This window comes from Danio rerio, chromosome 5 (assembly GCF_052040795.2).
Source record: "Danio rerio strain M-AB ecotype USA chromosome 5, GRCz13ab, whole genome shotgun sequence".
NCBI lineage: Eukaryota > Metazoa > Chordata > Actinopteri > Cypriniformes > Danionidae > Danio > Danio rerio.
Genome location: NC_141025.1, coordinates 38,805,179 through 38,827,351, shown reverse-complemented (window position 1 = coordinate 38,827,351; position 22,173 = coordinate 38,805,179). Strand labels below are relative to the sequence as shown.

At 36.7% G+C, this 22,173-nt stretch overlaps 1 protein-coding gene across 7 annotated transcripts in view; it reads right to left on the bottom strand.

Annotated features, from left to right (window-relative positions):
* Positions 1-22,154, bottom strand: part of sptbn2 (spectrin, beta, non-erythrocytic 2) — a 95,126-nt gene extending 72,972 nt beyond the window's left edge. For 3 of the 7 annotated variants that reach the window (XM_087252086.1, XM_087252091.1, NM_001423118.2), the window contains 1 exon segment: positions 21,771-22,154. The gene's annotated coding sequence lies outside the window, so the exon portion shown is untranslated. 7 annotated transcript variants of the gene reach the window in all.
* Between the last annotated feature and the right edge of the window lie 19 nt (positions 22,155-22,173).

Genomic DNA, 22,173 nt, shown 5'->3' with positions numbered 1-22,173 from the left:
TAGTGCCTCCGTTACTAACACACACGCGTACGCACGCACGCACCCACATCCATCAAACATGTCCCTAAAATCAATCTTTTGATTTGGTCAGCTCTCAGCAGCAGTCTCATTACAGCAGTGACAGATGCTTCATATCGCTGCTCTTCAGTGAAGCAGCATTTCATTGTTCACGTTGTTCTGTTCTAGGCTGGTCATAATTTACAACGCGTCACTTTGTGACCATAAACTACTGTAAAGCAAATAGTTGAGCATCATTTAACATATTTTGCCCAGTCTGACGGTCCGTGATGATCATTATTAGTTCAGGTGTTCATCTTTTATATTTTCAGTCTGCTGATTCACAGGTTTATGCATAACATCTGTACATTTTCAGTTATGTCAGCAAATGGCAGATCACTGCATAATAAAACACAGCACTGACTCAGTTTTACTCCTGTAGCTCTGTTCATCAAAGCAAAGGTCTATACTAAAATATAAATTTAAGCAATATTTAGATTTAAAATAAACTATTCAGCACACTCAACAATCTATAGAATTTTTAAGCTGATTTTCCATTTAACAAAAAGATTAAGGTAATTTATACCCTCAAGCTCAAGGTCCAAAAAAGGACAACAGAACATGATGCAAGTAAGATATTTTTCTCTTCACTATCAAATAAGAACTTAATGATGAATTGGTAAAAGTGTCGGTCCCATGTCCAGGACAGAAACGGTGGCTCAGTCAACCATGTGTTTGTATCATCTCTAAGATATTCTGTGCACACAAACACACACAAAAAGAAACTACCCTGAGGAAAGGGACTCAGGTACAACCCTTTCAGACAAACCAGGTCCCTCTTTGCAAATTGCTTGCAAAAAAAAGCATTTCTGGTGTACATCCCCAAATAGCTGCCTGAAGGGCATTGATGAGTGTTAGGAATAGAAAAAAAAAATTGTGTGAAGTTCAGAGACCCTATCCTATGCCAACTTATTACACAGTGTGCAACTGTAAGTGTGAAGTAGTTGAAAAGAAAGAATGATTAAAGAGCAGTTAGAAAAGACAAAAAGACACTTTAACCATCCTATCCTAAAAAGCCAATGAACCAGTCCTGCCCCTCATGCATTTTAGATATTCACAAGTAAGATTGGGGACAAGAAAATACACAGCACTACACTGCAACCAGTCACAAAAACAATTTTAAAAATGATGATGAGAAAGTCCATTAGTGACAGGTTAAATGTACTAATAATGCATTTCTAAGAGGCAAAAACGGAGACAAATTTACATATTAAATAACACATCTCTGTTATTCAAAACAGCTCATTTTCTGCAGGCTGTTACAAGCTTTAAATAACCTTCATAGAGTGTGTATGGAAATATAAATGAACTGTTGTCCGTTTTGTGAAAAAAAAGATCAAACTGGTGATAAAGAAAACCGAGACAGCAATATTGGCATTCCATTTTAAGACGAGCCATTAACATCATAATGATTCACAATATAAAGCGAAAGTAAAAATGTGTGCTGCATTAAAATGCATACTCTTAAGGCTGATTTACTTCTGCGTCAAGCGCACGCATATATGCTACGGCGCAGCCAACGCGTTGATGCAAAGCCCTACGTCGTAGCCGTCGGCGTCGCTGACGTGCACCACTCAAAAAATGTAACTACACGCGGCAACAACGCGTAGAGCAAGCTCTGTGATTGGTCAGCTTGGTAGCGCTGACGAGTCAGGGCGGGACCGAGAGCCTCGCGAGTGGCGCGAGCCTGATAAAGCGATTGTTTACAAGTGTGGAGTCCCGTGAAGGAGCTCCAGATGGAAAGTTTTGTTTTTTTGTTTACCTCATAGTTAAAGTTGTCGCACGTCTGCCGGTTCCTGCCTCAAAATGAGTGAGTTTGAGCCACTTGTACATCCAGGAGGTGTTCAGAAAAAACAAAACAGCAGCGAAGAAACTCAACACAGAGGAGCATTAACACCTCACTGCCCACTAGCGTTTCGGAAGTGTTAATGCAGACCAACAGTGACAGCGTGCAGAAGTATAAATGCACAGCTAGGCGCATTGCATGCGCTGTGGGTTTCGCCGGTCACTTGACGTAGAAGTATAAACCAGGCTTTAGACATGAGGATTACACTACAGTATATTTTTAACTAATGTAGGAATAAATATATGTGCAATGTAAAAAGACTCTCCCACATTCAAATGACAGCAAAATACATCCAAAAACATTATTTTAACATGCAAAGTGTAGTATACATTACATTTGGCATGATTCACCAAGTATTTCAATAACAGCACTGTAGGTTCTTCACACACAATCAAACAAATGTCTATACACTGAAAAAAATAACTTATTTAATTTACTAAATTTTTTAAGGTAATTGGTTGCAAAAAAAAAATGTAAATGGGGTGAATAGACTGATTTCACAAGGCCACCATTTTAAAAACAAAATCAAGGCTGCGGTAGAAAGAAACCCGGAAGTATCGCCTGGCGTCACACAGAAACGATGTGTACCCGGCTGTGCATCCTATCAATGAAGAGAGTGACACAAATTTATTATTTCACTGCCTTCAGAGTGACCTGAAGGTCCATTCTAAATGGATAGTGAAAAAAAAAAGGAAAAAGTTTTGGGAAATGGCACTAGTTAGTTAATGTTTTTTTCCCCCAAAATACATTTTGAAAAAAAAAACATTTATTTATCAAAGTTAATAAACTGATTATTTCACTATATTAGACTTGACACAATACTGAATTTTGGCACCAATCGATACTGATATATAAAACCATTCATTTTCCGCTAACATTTAATCGCTGTTGAGTGCGTTCTTAAACACAGCTGATTTGCCATAGTTTTCACCAGAGCTCAACAGAAATGACTGTAATTGCAGTGAAGGTCATCAGTTCACTGCACTTTAACCAAGTTTACAGACTGCAAAAACATATGAGCAATCTGCTGATGACTCGACTGATCTTCGTGGCTTTAAAATGATCCAGTGTCTTCGTATCTGTGTTAGCACTTGGTGAAAAGCTGTGAACTGGTGACCTTTCCGGCCAATCCTATTCATTTCTGTCAAGTACTGGTAAATACTATGGCAAAGTAGCACTGTTTAAAAATACGCTTAAATGTTAGCAGGAAATGGACGTTTTAAAAATTTTAAAACATCCACTGTGTGCTACAGAGGACTGCATTGTTTTATTGCTCACTAGGTTACATAGGCTGAAGCAGGAAAGTTTTCCTACAACGTTCACCTGGTGCCGTGAACTGAAGCCTAGGAGGTCACTTGAGCTTTATTACTCTTAAAGAGATTGTGATTTTGTTTAATGCCAAGTATGCTTTTAAGTGTTTAAATTAAACTTAACTGAATGATATTAAAGTGGTTTACACCATAACTGCATTTTGAAATGGCGGCAACAGCAGAAGGTTAGTAGTCCACAGCATGTTATTGCAATGTTTACAGTGCTGATCCTTCCGGTTTTCTTCCCACCGCAGCCTCAATTTTGTTTTGAATGAAGCGTACTGAATAAAACAACTTAAGTTGATCATTACAAAATTTAATTTATTTAAATTCATCCCATACAAATTTTTATTGCAACCAGTTACCTTAAAATTAGTGTGTGATACGATGCAATATTCTGACTTTCTACCACCACAATCTGAAATGACATTACTGAAATAAAACTAAAACATTCATTCATTTTCTTTTCAGCTTAGTCCCTTTATTAATCTGGGGTCGCCACAGCGCAATGAACCGCCAACTTATCCAGCCCATGTATTACACAGCAGATGCCCTTCCAGCTGCAACCCGTCTCTGGAAAACATCCATACACACTCATACACTAAGGACAATTTAGCCTAACCAATTTACCTTTACCGCATGTCTCTGGACCGTGGGGGAAACCAGAGCACCTGGAGGAAACCCACGCAAAGGCAAGGAGAACATGCAAACTCAACACAGAAACACCAACTGACCCAGCCGAGGCTCGAACCAGCGACCTTCTTGCTGTGAAGCGACAGCACTACCTATGCGCCACCGCGTCGCCAAAACTAAAACATGCATTTACAAAGGAGTACAAAATTCAGAAAATCACATTTTAAGATATTTGCTCCCAGCCAATAGAAATTCCGCTCAGATTGAGCATGTCAATGTGTTTCAGCAGTATCTAACTGTAGGTGTCTGCAAGTACAGATTTAATTTAAAGGTCATTTCATGTCTGTACACACATAAAATGAAACAAGGTTGACACAAACTCTCAGAGACAGTCACACAGACGCTCAAGCATGGCCATTCCTATTTGGCTGTTTGATTCTCGCTACTACAGACAAGAAGACAAAAGGAGGAGGAAATCAATAAAGTTTTAGGGGCAAGAGTGTGAGAGTGTGTGTGTGTGTGTACAAAAAGTGTGCCTGCAGGGTCCAGACTCACACACTCAAGCTTTTGTCAGTACATCCATCCGTTAGATGAGTATCTGCCACTAGGAAAGGCGTTTACACCCAGGAGGACCAATGATACGGCTTTAAGGCAATATTAATAACACTACGAGGAAGAGGAGAGAAAACACATCAGCTGTGCTGATCTACTTTGCATCACGACCTTTTGTAGATTACTACACTGGGAGAGATAAAGTGATGTAATAGTGGAAATAAAGAGATGTAAAAGCACACCAACATTTTCATGGAGAGCTCTTTTTAGGGTTTAATTAAAAAAAAGGGGGGGGGGGGGCTCAGTTAATATTTTACTGTTTTTAATTACATGATTTAAAAAAGGGTGTTTTTAAGATTTATTTTCTGTCCATTTGTGCATTTTTTCCATCTAAAAATGATGTCCAGGGAAAATACATTCAAATTACAATTGATTACTCCTGAGGTGGAGTTTGATTCATTGAGTGAAGAGTCATTCAATACCTAATCAGATGTTCATGTTGAGAGGACGACGCAACAGAATGCTTCTGAACAGAGGCACAGGAAACACTTGCTCATCTCTAAAGATATAATTAACTAACGCCTACTCACCAGATGAAATCTGAAGTTTTCTTGTCTGTTGCTAATGGCTACTTTTTTGTTTAATTACTGCAATTGAAAGCATTCTAGTCTGGGGCTCTGTGCAGATGCATGATTTTATTGTGTTCTTTTTTTTTGTCTTGATTGTGATTTTATAAATGATTGTACTTATATTAAATGTCTTAATAACAGGAAAAAAAGACAATCATACATAGCAATAAAATACTAAAAATTTAATGACATAATCATGAATATAATTTTTAAATAATGATTTCCACCTGAGACTTAAAGCCATAGGTTTAAATTATAGTAGAAATATGGCAGCATTTTAGTGGGCATTAAAAACAAAATGTTAGTGACTTTGCAAACAGCTGACGTTTATAATGTCTGAAGAAGAAAGAAATGTGCTGAAACTACGGATGCTCTGCCTGAGATCAGTATTGGTCGATAATCACACTTTATGGCTTAATCGGTAGTCTCGAATCTGGCCGATGACATGAACCGATCCCAAGTGTTCGTTTACAGGTTTACAAGCAGAGGAAGATGCATTTTACTTGTAACAAAATATGTATCAAATGTATCAAATATATATTTATCACTGAGATACGTTGAATTATTCTTCCATCATTTACAATGTTTCTAAATTGCATTGTTGCAATTCTTACCAAAGTGTTTCTGTTTTATCTATTATTTTCAGTAAAGCTGCTTCTGACCATGACGTGTCCACACTAAATGTTTATTAGCGATATGTTTAAGGGAGTATGCAACATCCTTCATTTATTATGTTAGGAAAGAAGACATCTCGACTTATGTATTATACTTAGAGGGAAAATGTGCTTTATGCAATGTTAAAGTTATATAAAATTTGAAGCATCAGAATCGGCACTCGGTCGATCAGCCGATCATGAGGAATCCGTACTTCGTATTGGCTCCAAAAATCCTGATCAGAGAATCCCTAGCTTGAACATTAAATCAGTCTTTTTCCCTGTAAATTTGATAGAAAATACTAAGTGTCATAATTATTTTCCTTTGAAATTTCCATATATGTAACTCAAGAGTACTAAATTCTTAGACATTAGAATCTGCACTCAAACAAATGAGGTAGGGCTGCACGATATTGGAAAAATCTAACATTGCAATATTTTTTATTCTGCCTTATATATAGCAATATTTATAGAACTTCACTATACGAGTCGAATGAATATTTGTAAAGAATCTATCATGTTAGATTGATTGTTATGATTCTGTGGGGGAGTACATGTGCATAAAATATAAGAAACAATCTACAAGTAGGGCTAGACGGTATGGCAAAAATGCAATCTCAACGATTATTTCCATATTGAACGATTACAATATATATTTTATTAGTTGTTATTGCTTCCCAAAAAGAGTAACCCAACTGTGACTGAAGCCCAAAAAATGAGAGGGCCCTTTAAATGGCATAACATATTTTCTGCCTATAAATTTTCGGTGGCCAAAAATTCAGCACATCTTTAATATCAACACACTTTTAGATTCACATTGTTCCAAATGTCTGCTGTTTGACTGGCTCTTAGATTGATAGAGTAAAAAAGTCCAGAGCTTCTTATTGTTATTGACATCAATTTTATCGCAATTTAATATAATATAGTTAATCGGCCTAGCTCTATCTACAAGCGTATATAAATTCAATAAAAAAAACTTACTTATTAAATAAACAGCATTTGATTGTTTTTAGACGATTCAAACTGCATTCAGGTGCAAAGGAATTAAATAATCAAATATAAAATGATATTGTCTTTGTTTAAGAAATAATTCAATCTTTATTAAACTGTCAAAGTGGCAAACGGTACAATTTCTTGAGTCTGAATGCTTTTAAAAGCCTCACACAGTTACAGGTCTTAAAATACACATGCGAAATGATCAATCATAGTCCAGACTCAACATTGCAAATGCTCGCGATGTGACTATTGTGAATGACTACATTGCAATATCGATGCTGAAACAAATATATGTAAAAAAATATTGTGCAGCCCTAAAATGAGGTTTCCTTTTTGTTCAAACAATTTATTGAAAATACATCACAATTTGATTTTTGAATTTGAACTTTTTTTTAGATAACTTAATTGTTTTAAGTTCAATCCACTTAAATTTGTAAAAACTAACAAGCAAAATAAATTATTTTGTGTTATCAACCCAAATCGACTGTGTGGAACCCAGCATTTATTACAGTGTGTTTTAATAATATAATTATGAGGATTCAATATGAATATTTAACATTAATGTCTGGATATGAACCATATAACCCTTAATAAAGGAAGACCAAAAGCAAATTTAGTAAAAAATGTAATATATCAACAGTTTTTTTTTTTCACACACACATTTGAAACAAAACACACCAACATTAGGGCACAACCTTTTTTTTTCAGAGGTAAATCATTTCGTCATTGCCATGCCCTCATTACTCCAACTTGCCTTTCTCTGTGTCTCAGCTGGCTGATCCGTTTTTGGCTGCACCCTTTTAATAAAAGAGATCGAATAAGAGACCATATGCCTCCTGGGCTTTATGTGTGTATGTGTGTGTGTTCTCTGTTGTCCTCCACTTGATGGTCTTTCATATCGGCACCCCACTGTCATAGAAATGGCCTCTATTTTCTCCGATTACATCCTCTATCTCTATAGTAATAGATTAGAGTAAAAATAGAGTACATGATCATTCTCTGACTCTTTGTATGTGAGGGGAGAGAATAAATAAATAAACAAAGATCATTTGTTTTACTCCTACTCGCATGCACACTACCAATCCCCTCCTCCACCCACCCACACTCACATGCACACACAATTAGGAGTCATTTCTACCATAAGGTAAAAGAAACGTCAATTCTCATCTCACAGAAACACTTCCCAACCTGCCTTTCATTCAAATGCTGTTAGTCCATGTTATGCAGTTACTGTTACGCAATTTTAGTTTAGTTTAGTTTGTCGATACTCTAATGTGAGATCCGAGTGGATCAATAAAGCTTATCAGTTAACACCCCATTTCGACAATCCCCGCATTGACAACTCAACCCCTAGCGCTTCAGAATGACTCAAACAGCTGAATAACACATAACAATTTTATTTTTATGTGAATAACAATTTTTTTAGGTCAACAACAAATAAAGTTTGCTGTTCTTAATCTTAATTTCATAGTGAAATTATGGCAGTTACACTAAATGATCACAGACAGCAGCACATCATTTTCATTTCATTTCGAAGCAGCACATTTGAGCAATTCTGCATATTTTATCCAATAAAACATAAAATTTTTAAATAATTTCCAATGCTAAAATTAGATCTGTCAATTTAGCATGTACATTTGTTACAATCAATTATACAAAAACAAAATTTGATAAAATAACTTGCTGTGTAATGTCTTTGAGACAGCGTCATATAAGGAAGATCCTGTGCAAACTACGATAATTTTCTAGTGTTAGAAATGTACTTTTCCTTAAAATTAATTTAGAAATAATTCAAAACACAAATGAGATGTGATCCATGACAAGCACAGCATTGGTTAACCGCCAGGGGTCGAAGACCACGTATATGTGTTTTGGATGAGTCGTCACCTCGTAAAGCTGAAATTAGCTTAAATTACACTTTCAGTTTCGATCGTACAGATAAGATCGATACAACAATTAAATCTGTAAGGTGTCTATTTTTTATTGTGTACACTCACAATGACAACAAACGTGTGTGCTTTTGCAAAACAAGGATAATAAACAGTGTAGGCATTCTGTCTTTTCTCTCTCTGTGAACTGTTTTTAGAAACGCGTCAGCAAAATGCTCTGGAACGCCGCGAAAACAAAACACACAGACACGAGACGTATATCTCTAAAAAGCTTGAAGTGTCTACTTTTAAATGCAGCGAATACATGTTAAAACAAATACTGTTTGATAAAGTAATCAGTATAAAAACCAACGCTATATTCTCAGTCTGAGCTCATTATAGTTAATGCTACCACGCCCACGAGGCTTTGTTATTACAAATAGTCTGCACGAGACATGGGCAACAGTAGACTGTGTCAGGAAAAACATGTCATTAAAAGGAACTAAACTCGGCAAATACTGAACAAAGAACCACGAGACAGATATCCAGGGCTCGAAATTGCGACCATTTTGGTCGCATATGCGCCCGAAATTTTATCTATACGACCTTGAAATATATTTGGGAGCATTTCTGCGAGTGTTTAAAATTGTAGTGTGCGACCAGTTTTTACAGCAAAATGTTCAGCACATGCGCGAAATCGGGAGACATTCACGCAGAATGCATCTCTAAGCTCTTTGTCTGCACTTGAAACGCGAAACGCAGCGCTCGGGAATGGTTTAAACAGTTGTCATGTCAACTTGCTGCAGTAAACAAATCCAAGTCCGTAATGCTTGCCCTGCCTTCACGCTCTTCTTATTGGCCCACCACTCCTCTAGCACTGAACACGAATGATTGGTTAATATTAGCTGTCAATCACTTAGCGCCTTCTGGCTTCTGATGACAGAGAGCTACTACCGCTAAAAATTGTAAAGCGCTGAAGATGAGAATGAAGATAACATAACACTAGACAGATTTTGTTTTAGAAACCATGGCATCTACAATTACAAGTAATGACACATCTTACTAGTTATACCGTACGGTGAGCGCTCCGTGTATGCTTTGGTCACTCAGTTCTGTTATAAAAATCTACTTTCTTGTGATAACGGGATTTTGTTGAGACATATTTTCCTCACGCTTGCATATAACGTTATATATGAATTTTTTTTGCTTGTTAGTTTGATTAGTGTTGATTTCAAATACAATCAATAAGTTTGTATAAAACTTGTAGTAATGGTGCTCATAATTGGTGGGTGCGACTAAATTTTGGCTGATGCGCCTAAATTTTTAAAGTTAGGAGCACCGGTGCTACCAAGCAAATAGGTTAATTTCGAGCCCTGATATCTAAAGAAAACTTGATATGTCTAGTTTTGCATTAACCAATTCAGGTCGAAAACAAATAATCTACTTGCATGTAATCTGAATGAAAGTAAGGACTGGTACGGATTCTCCTGCATCGCCTCATTCCATTAAACGTGATTCCGCCCTCAGTGAGCGCGCCGTTCATATGGAAATGAACTGAGGTAAACTAGGTAATAATGTACACACTCCCCGAGACATGTCAAGCTTTATTAAAGTTAGTTACTTTCGTTTGAATGATGGCACGCTACACAAGGGAAGAAGCAAGTCACTAAACAGCGACAAAGAATTGACTTTCTCCTCAGAGGAAAGTGCGACTCTGATGACAAGCGCATACATTTTGAAGAATGCTAGACCCAGCGGAGAACAAATTGCTGATGAGTAAGTCTTTTATTCTTACTTTCATGATTTATCTGAAATATGTCCTTACAGGTCATCTATAGTTTCATTGCTATACAAAGTGTATCCTATAACGTACAGCGTATAATGATAAACAAATGCCTATATAATAAAATGTATTGTTATATGAAATAAACAATTACATATGTATGCATTATTATTATTATATGTGTATATTACCATAGGCTAGTGGTTATATTACCACAGCAACTATTTAATTATCAACACAAATTATTTCGAGTAATTTACTTTTTACGTTTCAAAACAATTGCATTATTCACTACAACTTCAAGTTATAGTTAACATTCAAGTGCATGCCTTAAGTTATATGTAAAGTGTATTTATAAGTAACTTTACAGGTAGATTTGCTATGTGTACGTTTATTTAGTTTACAGGGTTTTATACAGTGTACTGATTCTCACAAGTGTATCACGAGTTATTTTTTGTGAGTTAAATATATTTTAAATAAACTGCAAACAAAAAAAAATATATAAACATATTAACTTATTTTTTTCTCAGAGTCTTTCTTGAAACTCTCAGTCACATACCTGTCTGATGGCTCATTATGCAGCTCATTATGCAGGTCTTTGTCTTCTCAGGTGTGACCTTATGCATTAGTCATGATAGTTCACGCCCTCTCGCATAGACCATTTTCACTCATAAAGTGACTTTTGAAAATTTTAATTCATTATATTGCTTTCTGTGAGCAAGTAAACAACATTATTCTCACATCATTCATTCATTCATTCATTCATTTTCTTGTCGGCTTAGTCCCTTTATTAATCCACACACACACACACACACACACACACACACACACACACACACACACACACACACACACACACACACACACACACACACACACACACACACACACACACACACACACACACACACACACACACACACACACACACACACACTCTCATACACTACGGGCAATTTAGCCTACCCAATTCACCTGTACCGCATGTCTTTGGACTGTGGGGGAAACCGAAGCACCCGGAGGAAACCCATGCAAAGGCAGGGAGAATATGCAAACTCCACACAGAAACGCCAACTGAGCCGAGGATCGAACCAGCGACCTTCTTGCTGTGAGGCGACAGCACTACCTACTGCGCCACTGCCTCACCTTCTCAAATCATTTTGAACCAAACACTAGGCTACAAGATTCAGTTCTCAAAAGTTCTTGTGAACAAATGTTCTGTGTGTTTCATGGCCTTGTTTCAGTGACTTCAAAATATTAGTTTTTCACGAACCACACATAAACATTTCTTTCTCAAAAACACAAACACATACAAACATGCTGCTTTGGTATTACTGTAACCCAGCTTGTGCTGTTTATAGTGTTATCACTTTAGCCATTAATATGTTTTTAAGATAATGAAAACAACACAAATGTCAGTGCATGTCAAAACTTCTCCATGGCCCCAAAACACCCATAGACCCCTGAAGGTTAATTTTACCTACCAAAATGTATTTTTTAATAATTACCTTATAAACTGCATATGTCCTTCATGTCAAATTCCTAAATATACTTATTTTGAATTCTAATCGACTGAAGCTACTGTTGCCAAAAAGCAAACCTGCATGTAACTTACACAAAGGTGAAAAGGAACTTTCATATTAGCTAATTACTGCTCTTGGTATTTTAATAATGATAATAAAAATAATAATATTATTAATAATAATAATAATAATTATTATTAAATGTTAATTCCCAAAGAAACTGCATGTTGTAATCTAGTTAGTTACACAGACATTAGATGTCATTAGATGTTGTCCCTGATGCTAATCTAGCACAGAACATCCTGTTAAAGGGCTTGATATACAGCACTCTCGTGCAGTTGTCCATCCAACAAATAATTGACTAATTTAGATAAGTGACTAGCCCAGAAAGAAACCAAATATATTTCAACTGTGAAATAAAAAGAATTATGGCCAGACATATACACATTCATAAATCTGAAATTAAATATAAGTTATGTAGAGTCACGTTTCATTTTTTGCTTGTTTAGCTATTTACAGTCACCTTAAATAGTGTTATACTTTGTGCAAAACTGACTTACAGTGATGGTAAGCTCCACACAATACCACTAGATGACACCACTTAATTGTTAAGTGCTCTTGTCAGCGTCAATCCACATGTACGAAAAACATTTAAAAAACCCAAAATTAAGGTTGGATCTTTAATAAACTATGACAGTTCACGTTCATTGAAAAGTAAGAGTGGTTAATAAATCCATTTGAAACAGTCCCTAAATGTGATGCTTCAGTTTCGGGCTCACGCACACTTTGCACTCACACTACAAGCATTCAGCGCCAAAGACCAACCGAACTGAGCTTTGGCACACCTCTAAAAACCAGGCCAGGGCTGGCCACCTGAACTGCACTTGGGCCCAATACAGAGCACGCATATCAAACAAAACAGGAAACATGCCTGAGCACGGTTCGGATAGCCTAGTGTGAGTGCACCAATGTCTGCAGTCATGTTTAACTTTTTTTAAATATTGCATATCAATTAGTGACTCCCTCTTACACACATAGGACTTCACATCTTTATATTACAATGATAGTGTTCAATATAAGTCAGTAATTATAAGGTAAAATTATATCCATAAATAATGCCCTGAATGAAGCAGCACACTGCTTATTCTCAAGCAAGCATGATGAACACTGAATGACTACACAGGAGCCAGTTGTCTGGTTTTAGGGTGACAATGAAACACATTCAATAATGTTAATAATACACTAATACTAATACTAATTTAAGTTACCACTACTTGTCCGTTAGGGCAATAATTCACTTGCCCAAAACAAGCATTAATGTCAAGCCCTTTAATAATAATTACTGATGCAGCAGAATCTCTAATAAAATTTCAGCATTTTTAAATATGACAAGAAAAATCAGACAGTGTGGAAACATGGCTGGTTAAAAGGCTCAATGTTTTAGCAAAAAAAAGTATTAATTAGATGATAAAAATGTATAAAGATGCTGTGAATTAAAAAATCCTTGTGAAAATTCATTTTAACATTTCCTGTCATTTAAATAGTTGAAAAGACCCAGGCCCAGGGGATAGAATTAAAAAGGCTCCGCTGAGAGGACACTGTGGACCTAAAAATGTAATGTACCAAGAACATTTTTGATGACACAAATGTGACTAGAGAACGAACTGTTTTAAAGTTTTATATTTTAAAGTTCACTGTAACAGATCAAAAAATGCCTTCTAACTAGAGCTGCACAATAATTCGAAAAAATATCGCGATCTCGATTCGACCCCCTAGACCAGGGGTGTCAAACTCAATTCCTGGAGGGCCAAAGCCCTGCACAGTTTAGTTCCAACCCTGCTCCAACACACTTACCTGTAGGTTTCAAACAAGCCTGAAGGACTCAATTAGTTTGATCAGGTGTGTTTAATTAGGGTTGGAACTAAATTGTGCAGAGATGCGGCCCTTTTGGAACTGAGTTTAATCCAGCACTTCTTAGATACTGCCAATCATATTTTCAAGTTCAGGAGAGAAGCAAAGGCAGCTGCACGAATCTTTTCACTGTTTCACATACATTGCTCAGCGACATGGACACCTCTGAATAATGTTGAGTCACATACTGTATTTAGAAGGTATAATTCACCTAAAAATTTCTTTTTTGTCTTTATATAATGCTGTATTCGCAGCCGGGAAATCACACGTGACGTGAGCTGCTGACCGTGAGCTGTTACCACAGAGAGGGCGGGCGCGCACTCTACTTTATAATAGACCCGCGCGTCTACTTTTTAGTGAACAGAACCTGCATAGACTGTGAGTAACAGGTAATAAAGTTATAAATAATATTCAGTTTGTGGCACAGAGTGATCGTTTAAGACAGTGGTCCCCAACCACCGGTCCGCGGACCGGTACCGGTCCGTGGAACATCTGGTACCGGGCCACATAAGAAATCATAAATTATTTCTGTAGAAAATATTCCCCCCGCAACTTGGTTTCTTCCACTCACCCCCGCCATCTCACGTGAAATGGACTATGCCAAAATCTACCACGGAGCGGGAAGAACAATCGCTAGAATATTTCAGTGGTGGTTGTTGATATTTTAAAGTAAAAAAACAGGAATTATAGAGCCCAACTCGACAGAGCATTTAAGGACTGTGCATATGTGCGTGCATCGATAAGTAAGTACCAGAAATCATTGCAATATGTATTTAAATGGAGTTTCCATTATTATACTTATTAGGGCTGTAACATGCCAATGCATACATTTAATTCCGCTATATGGTTGTATTAATGTTAATATGTTCGTCAGTTGAAATGTTTGGCACAGATGTTTTAATATGTTCCTCAGTTGAAATGTTTGGCACAGATGTTTTTTCTATCATAGCGAACACACAGTTGTGCATGAAAGTAAATGTTTACAGTATTATAATAACTACTCTTGCCTATATGTTGATTTTACCAGTGAATGAAATGGTCTGATAATGTTGTCAATGACAGATTGCAAGCATAGGCCTATATCTCAAACATAATTCAACATCAGAATTATTATAAGTAGAACATAATTATTTATAGAAACCAGTAGATCTGCACATATTATTACTGTTGTTTTACCATATGTTTGAGAAAAAAACAATAATAACTGCTGACTCATACTAAGCTTTATTTTACATCAAAGGAATAGTGAAAAAAGCACAAAAAAATAAAATAAAAATTGTGATTCTAATTTTAGCCAAAATAGTGCAGCCCTACTTCCAATATGTGAGTACATTTAATAGTTGAGTATTACTTTTAATTTGTTTACAGTATGACTTCATAGCAATTCTTATGAGCAGCTTGCCTGTGCTTCAATTGATCATGCTTACTACAAACAGAGTCCCATTCTTCTAATTAACACTGAACTACTGGCCTTGTTCACGTTAGTGCTAAAGGTAAAGATTGCTGAGCTGTTAAAGTTGCACTCTGACACTTTTTTTTATATTTCACTGTATTTAATACTGTATGTCCCACTGGTCATTTGACTTTACCTCACTTGGTGGCTGTGATAAACACATTTATGGTGGCAACTGACATATTTTCTGTAAAATGCAGCAAAACCAGACATTGGAAATTTCTGTAAATCTGTATGCAATAGTATGCAACAATGCAATTGATTGTTCATTTGCCTCATTGTTATTACAGAACATGTAAGCTTCTAACAACCATGTCAACCTGTCACAACCCCACAGTTATTAGCATTAAGGAGACCCAAAAATCTTATTTACAGCTTATATATTAGACTTGCAAAGATGTAGCCTTTCAACTAAATATACCCATCACCCAGATGTTGTGTCACGTATTACAAAAAAAGTGTTCGTAATTGTAGTTCAGCTCTCTTGGTTGGTTTGGCCCACATACACAAAAGTACTAATTTTGCTAGTATTAATGTGCATTTCAATGTTTGAAACCTATAATTAGTGTCATTTGATTGAAAATAAAAATGAGCTGTGATCCATAACAAGCACAGCACTTATCTTTCTCTGGCTCAGCACCAGTTATTGCAGGAAAGCAGGTCTGAATTTAGCAGCTGATAACATGATGCTCAAAAAAACGAGCAAATGAACACGAAGATTGCAATTACACCATTGTGATTGTGTGCTGCAGAGAACAGCCAAGATTGACCACACCAGTGCAGGTATTATGAGCAGCTACTGAGAAGGAAGACGACAGTACACTGTAAAAAAAAATATTGTGTTACACACAAGTGAAGATAAAACAGTTAAATTGTCCTCCAAAAAAACTCAACAATTGTGTTTTAGCTTATTTTAAATGAGAAGTTTGAAAATACAGCAAATGTCATTTTTAAGTGTAGGGCGTGTAGGATTTGTAGTATGTGAGAATGCAGAATGATGACACCCGTCAATAAGAAATTGCGCAAAAGTCACATAAATTGCGACATAACCATTCACATTGGTGTTGCATTGCAAAATCGTCCTCAAGAGAATTGACTGTGATTGGCAGTGAAGGTCATCAGTTCAGCGCACTTCACCACCGTTCACCGATTCCAAACACAGATACGAGACACTGGAGCTTTGTAAAGCTGCGAACATTAGTCTATCCATCAGCAGACCACTCGTCTGATGGATGCAACTTTGAAATGCTTCAGTGTGTGCACTTGGTGAAAAAAGTGAAGGCCACTGAACTGATGACCTTTACTGCCAATCACAGTAGTTTGTGTTGAGCATGTGAGCACAACGGCCAATCATCTGTGTTAAAGAATGAACTCAACAGTGCTCAAATGTTAGTGGGAAACCAACATTATTAAAATTTCTTCTAATTGGTACCGAAATCTAATATTATGACAACACTGTTGTAGCGTAGTAGGCATGGGCCAGTTTAAGATTCTGACAGTATGATAACCTTGGATAAAAATATCACGGTTTCATGGTATGATGGTACCATGTTTCCAATAGCTTTTGATGTGGATATACGATTGCTCTAAAAAAATAAATAAATAAATAAAATACTTGTAAAAACAACTTATTTTGGCAGTTTAAAACTTGACTTTTACAAAGTGTGGTAAACCTTGAAACCGGTTATCATCCCATGCCTAGGCATGGGCCAGTTTAAGATTCTGACAGTATGATAACCTTGGATAAAAATATCACTGTAATTTCACTGTATTTTTATTACTGCTCTAAATATATATCTTTTTAAATGTCTGGGTGAACAACAAAAACCCTTTTCCCCTTTGAAAACAATCTATTTTATTTGTTTAAAGATATAAAATATTTTGGAGCAGTAAACATGTCAGGCTAGATAATTCAAATGAATCAATGACTTCTGCTGTCTTCAATAGTTTAAAAAACACAAATTTCTTTACAATTTAAAACAGCATCTTTTGATATTTTTTTCTTCTAGAGATACTGTTGTCCTAAAGAAATTAAATAAAAAATCTTACACATACCTTAGGAATGGTATTACAGAAAATGTTGATGGTTTTAAAACCTTGACTTGTCCAAACCATGGTATACCTTGAAAACGGTTATCTTCCCATGACTAGCCATGCTTAGCGTAGCCCAAGTTATTTTTAAAAGTTAAAAAAAACATACAAAAAAAAAAAAAAAAAAAAAAAAAAGTTGCTTCATGGTTATGTGACAGAGCTTACCGAAGGTACGCAATATTGTGTGGTGAATTTTACACAATTGTAGATCGTATATGTAGTGTATTTTTACCAATGGAGAAATTGTGAAGAGCTTGTAAAGGAGTCTAAACAGTATCCGGAATCCCTCAATCACACACAAACAAAGATCTGCATTTCTTGCTCAGATCTTTTGATATTATGTCCCGATTTTCATTTGATCATTAAGGTCTGGTTGCTAACAAATACCAATGTTACTGCATCCGAGTTCATCTACAGACCACTTAAATGTGGTTATGTCATTGGCCCATGAACATTTCCTGCTTGTTTAAAATATTTCACAACTATAACAAGAAGGAATTTAATTAGAACTTAATGTTAAAACAGCTATCATAACATTATTTATAAATATGTGGCTCTTTTTGGAGTCTCGGAAGCTATAGAAATTAAAAAACACAAAACAGGAAATATGTTGGGACCATTGTTTTTCTTTACATCCCTAAAAATGGTCTACAAGCAGAGGAAGAGCTTACTTTTCAGCAGTCTTGGTCTGCACTAAGGTTCAGTTGGTATTCAGACTTATTTAAATGAACCACACCTACAAATAGGACCTAGGTTTTAATTGAACCAGACCAACCAAGGATGAAAATATTGATAAAGATATTCTCTGGACTACTAAAAGGCATGTGGGCAGCTGTCCAGCCGATTTTTGCAATAGATAAAAGCCTCCCTTTTGCCCTGCCCTATCAGAAGCCACCCAAAACCATATCAATAACACCAAACAGAACATGAGATTTCTCCAGTGCTAAGAATGTCAAACTACATAAATCTTGACTCAACTCAATGCAAGTGAGATTGTGGATCTGATTCTGGCTTGCTGAGCTTTGGCCGAAAGTCCATCTGACCTGAAGCTTCACTGTCACACTTACCCTAAACGCTGATGCAGATTATATTATCACTGTGCCCATCTCTGCTCTCTGTGCCCTAGTGTGGCAATGGGCAGGAATGTAGGGGCGTTAGTGGAAACAAAAGCACCGGCAGTGGTAATGATGACTTGGCTTACAGAAACACAGCACCCTGTGCATCAGGACAATAGTGGTCTCACTCACAGCAACATACAGAGAGGAGAGTATGTGGGGATTTAGACAGTCAGCACTCTGGGGGGCCAATGTCGCATTCCTCCCCACTCTGGCACTACTGATGCATCCATCCATTTATCTCTTCATCCATTCATCAACTCAGCAAACACAGCCACTTCCAGTTAGTGATTCATCAGTACATCTGAGCAGATCTGTCCGTCCATCTGTCAGCTAGCACGGATCCAACTATGCATTTACCTTTTGTTTATTATGTCCATCCACGTCCATCAATGGGATGCAAAGTCTCAGCAATTTCTGGGACAGTGCAATTAATTTGAATTCAAAGGGTAACAGGAATGACCCAATTGCACAACTTCAATATCTTTAATAAAGAAATATTGAAATTAGATTAAGCTAACTGAACAATTCTCAAATTACTGAGAACTTCAGTACTACACCAATAGAAAAGTTAGAGTGCCTAAAAATCGAATATACCAAATGTAACATTCAAATTGACTAGAGTTCAAACCAGGGTTTCTGCAGTTTTCTTCAAGTCAAATTTAAGGCTTTTTAAGGCACTTTTAAAGACCATCATGAATAGGGTTGAGTACCGAAACCCAGTGCCAATATGGCATTGGTACCAACGTAACCGATATGCACTGGACCGAATCAGCATATGAATTCGGTACCTAATTTTGGTGCCACTGGTGTAGTTTGTAGTTTTTGCACACTCTGTTCAACTGATCAAAAGAAACATTTGAAGTAGATCATCACCTTTCATCAAAGTTATCCTAACAACATTTTGTGTCCAAGAATTATTTCTACATTATTATTATTATTATTATTATTACATTTTTGATTTATTTGAATGTTGACTACTGTATACTTTAATTATATTGTATAATACAAATATAAAAATATATATTTTTTGTTAAATAAAAAGTTTTTCTGGAGTCACACACCATACTTTTGTGGCTCAAAAGTATCGGTTCAGGCACCGGTACCATTTTAAATGCATCGATTTAGCACCAGTATCCAAATAACCCCAATTAAAGGATAATTTTTTTAACGGCCCAAATACTTTTGTAAATATTTTTTTTTGTAATAATGGAAGGTCATGTAACAGAATGTGTTGCTTTAGTTTTCTTCACCTGATTAGCAAACTTAGTTTTGAGAATTTGCTGTAAAAATGTCTAACAGCTGTTTTGGATCTGATCTCTTTGAAATAAAAAACTTGAATAAAAAAAAAAAAAGTTGAGATGGATTATTGTTGATTGGGTGTCAGCCCGATAATTAAGATGCGTTTAAAATGTTTAAGAGCTACAACAACATATTTCAGTGAATTTAAGACTTTCAAGGCCTAAGATTTTGCTTTTGAAATTTAAGACATTAATACTTAAAGGACACCCTGAAAACAACTGTATTATTGACAAATGGACAAAAAACAAAAGTTCAGGTACAAATGTAATGCATAGTCAAGTTCTTTTTACTATTTGCCCTTTTGGCTCAACTGAAAGTTCAGAGTTCCGTTCTTTTAAAGAGCATCCTGTTGGCAGGAGATCATGGGCCAACTTACTAGTTTGTAGTTTTTGCACACTCTGTTCAACCTGGGAGCTCCCCTTTCAACAATATCCCATTTATTTACTTATTTTTTATTAAAAAAAAAAAATATATATATATATATATATATATATATATATATATATATATATATATATATATATATATATATATATATTAAAGTAAACATACATCCATTACTTCATGCCAACTTGAATTTCTCTAGAATAAAGATATTATGAGACAATGTTTCCATGTTTTTGTCCATACTTTAGAAGTCAATGGCAACCAAAATTATTTTGATAAGTAAAAATATTATTTGCAAAAGACAACACATAATTGTACCAGCATGAGGATTCAAAACAATGACAGAATTATGACAAGTACATTTTATATTAATTTTGTACTATACGTGCCATGATATTAGATACAGGAACAACTGCTTTATGGGTAAACTTCATGAGAAGCTAATAATGAGCTGCTGAAATAGGTCAGCATGTAAAAGCAACAGAGAGACAGATGCACATCTGAAGACCAATGTTTAATCATCCAATAAAGAAAATATGATTAAGCCTATAATTCAGCAAAGAGACAAAGAATGCCTCTTTTTATCAAAGCCAAAGGCCTACTGAGAGCGATTACATAAGGAGCAGATCTCAACATTTCCAAAAGAAAAACTGTTTTGCAGCACATACAGGCAGTACACACAGTACTCGACCAGTTCAGCATGGAGGAACGGACAGAGAGAAGTTCAATAACAGTCAGCTGCACAAACTGATGCTCAGGAAGGACATTTTGTCATGTTAACGTTACCTGAAAAAATGAACCAAAGTCGAATACAGCGACCAGGAATGACTTAAATGTGCTCTAAAGGAGGACTCAAAATTGCAGGGAAGCTAAACGGCTCCTCGAAATCCCCGTCCAGAAGAGATGAGAGCCTGTCCAAATGAATGAGACGGTGACGGTCAACAGCAGCACGATCGGCCGTAATCCCCCCTCCATACTCCGCCGCATGCTGCGTTAATGTCATCAAATCCCGTGTTCTCGCCCTATCACTCTATTTATACAGGATGCAATAACAGGACCTGCCATGTCCGACTTAATTCAAACATTAAACACACTAATCATCTCAAGAAATCAGTTCAAAACACTGGAATTATAGGTTGTTGTATGATAGAGTTAAGCGCGTTATGTTTACCAACTACCTGTCCTCCTCTTCGTGACAATTTGGCTCTATTTTGGTGATGCTCTTTCTAGTCTGGGATTGAGACAGCGCAACAGCTAGAGAGGCCATGCATCCCCCTCCACCGCCTATGACAAATCAAAATAACACAGCAGATGGTATGCAAGAAGCCCAGGATGAATCACATTGCATTGCATATAAATGTCAAATACCGTTAGCTCGCGCCGATATCCCTCATATTAGTGTGTTGAACCGTAATGTTTGGGTGGAAGGCTCACATGATGGTCTGGGGTAGGAGTGCGCGGTGGACGCACAGACACACGCCGAAACAAAAGGCGAGCAGCATGGTCATTCATTCCACTCGTAGTCACACGCGACCCATGTGTGATTACTAAACGTTACAATACTGCACACTTTTGACAAGCGTATCGCATGTGTTGACCATAAATGATTGGTTTTGACTAAAGCTTGAAATGAACAGCCCGTTGCGTACACACAGACTTACCGATGGCGTGGCTGTGTTTTCAAATCCAACGAATCTCAACGTTTCTCTCAGGCGAAGACAAAGCGGAATGGTTTCGTCCAGATCACATAGGTGTTCCTGTTTTCGTCCCGTTCAAAAAGCCCGATAGCTCTCGGTAGTTTTTCCGTTAAATCCGCATCCTTTAGTGTGTGGGTTTGATTTTTTTCTTCAGCCCGGGCAGCGCGGGCGGTTATGAAACATAAAGCGAATCCCTCTCGCGTGACGGTGAGCTCAGGTAACCACGCCGATTTCAAACCGTTATTTCAGTTCTTGTCGAATTGTTGAATTCCTCCGTTATTGTCATGCAGCCTTGGTGTCCACGCGACCTCCGGCGTGTCGCTCCTGTCTTCAGACGAAAGAATGAATGGTGACGGGGGGGTTGCGG